This window comes from Hylobates moloch, unplaced genomic scaffold, assembly GCF_009828535.3.
Source record: "Hylobates moloch isolate HMO894 unplaced genomic scaffold, HMol_V3 SCAFFOLD_15, whole genome shotgun sequence".
NCBI classification, from domain to species: domain Eukaryota; kingdom Metazoa; phylum Chordata; class Mammalia; order Primates; family Hylobatidae; genus Hylobates; species Hylobates moloch.
In genome coordinates this window covers 12244558-12246698 of record NW_026652290.1, presented here as the reverse complement: position 1 = coordinate 12246698, position 2141 = coordinate 12244558, and positions in this window count along the sequence as shown.

Below are 2141 nucleotides of genomic sequence, written 5' to 3'. Positions count from 1 at the left end.
GGGTTCTTAGATATAAAATAATCCACTATGCTAAAGCTCAAAATTCTTATAAAGAAAAGCTTAGGAACTCATAATTTTGTAATATCTGGATGTCTGCAAATAATTCTTTTTTTTTTTTTTTTTGAGACGGAGTCTCGCTCTCTCACCCAGGCTGGAGTGCAGTGGCGCGATGTTGGCTTGCTGCAAGCTCCGCCTCCCGGGTTCACGCCATTCTCCTGCCTCAGCCTCTCCGAGTAGCTGGGACTACAGGCGCCCGCCACCACGCCCGGCTAATTTTTTATATTTTTAGTAGAGACGGGGTTTCACGGTGGTCTCGATCTCCTGACCTCGTGATCCGCCCGCCTCGGCCTCCCAAAGTGCTGGGATTACAAGCGTGAGCCACCACGCCCGGCCGCAAGTAATTCTTAAACGGTTCAGCAAAAAAAGAAAGGTGGGGCTGGGCGTGGTGGCTCACGCCTGTAATCCCAGCACTTTGGAAGGCCAAGAAGGGCAGATTACCTGAGGTCAGGAGTTGCAGGCCGGCATGGCCAACATGGTGAAACCCTGTCTGTACTAAAAATACAAAAAGTAGCCAGGTGTGGTGAGGCATGTCTGTAATTCCAGCTACTTGGGAGGCTGAGGCAGGAAAATTCCTTGAACCTAGGAGGCAGAGGTTGCAGTGAGCCAAGATCACGCCACTGCACTCCCAACTGGGAGACACAGCAAGACTCCATCTGAAAAAAATGATAAATAGGCTGGGCGCGGTGGCTCATGCCTGTAATCCCAGCACTTTGGGAGACCGAGGTGGGCGGATCACGAGGTCAGGAGATTAAGACCATCCTGGCTAACACGGTGAAACCCCATCTCTACTAAAAATACAAAACAAATTAGCCGGGCGTGGTGGCGGGTGCCTCTAGTCCCAGCTACTCAGGAGGCTGAGGCAGGAGAATGGCGTGAACCCAGGAGGCGGAGCTTGCAGACTCCGTCTCAAAAAATAAAAAAAAATAAAAAAATAAAATAAATGAAATAAATAAAAAGGGGATATGCACCATGGAGACCATATTTTTCATTTCTGCAAAGTACTGTATTACCACTGAGCAAAAGGTCCCATTACATAAAGAGAACATGACTTTTTTTTTTTTTTTTTTTTTAAAGAGGCAGTTTCACTCTTGTTGCCCAGACTGGAGTGTAATGGCGCGATCCCGGCTCACAGCAACCTCTGCCTCCCAGGTTCAAGCGATTCTCCTGCCTCAGCCTCCCGAGTAGCTGGGATTATAGGGATGCGCCACCATGCCCAGCTAATTTTTTTGTATTTTAGTAGAGACGGGGTTTCTCTATGTTGGTCAGGCTGGTTTCGAACTTCTGACCTCAGGTGATCCGCCAGCCTCAGCCTCCCAAAGTACTGGATTACAGGCTTGAGCCACTGCACCCGGCCGATTTTTTTTTTTTTTTTTCAGACAAGATCTTACTCTGTCATCCAGACTGAAGTGCAGTGGTGCAATCTTGGCTCACTGCAACCTCGGCTTCCCGGGTTCAAGTGATTCTCCCATCTCAACCTCCTGAATAGCTGAGACTATAGGCATGCACCACCATGCCCAGCTAATTTTGTATTTTTTGGTAGAGATGGGGTTTCACCATGTTGTCCAAGCTGGTCTCGAACTCCTAACCTGAAGTAATCTGCCCGCTTCGGCCTCCCAAAGTGCTTGGATTATAGGCATGGGCCACCGTGCCCAGCTGAGAATGTCATCATTAATAGAGACTTTACCCTGTTCCTTTGGGATTTCTTTTTGTTAAGGCCTACTGAGAGATTAAACACAATGGAGGAGAACCTGTTTATTAATGGCCACATGTGTGACTAAAGTTTACATGCAGTGCCTGACCTAAAACGCAGCTTTTCACTACTGCAAGGTAAATTCAGCTGTCAGGATTCTTTCTGTAAAGCTGGGCTGTAGAATCACACTTGAACTTTTCATTTGTCCTAAAGGACGGGGAGACGGCAGGAGGCAAGCACGTGCCTGTGTGAGGGCCCCTTTCTGCCCTGCTTGTGGCAGAAGAGGTCCATGCAGAAGACACACTGCAAATGTGTGAAAGAAAGATGAGCTGTGGAACAAATGAGCAGGGGCAGCTTCTGACTCTGATAAAATTACATTCTTCCTAGAATC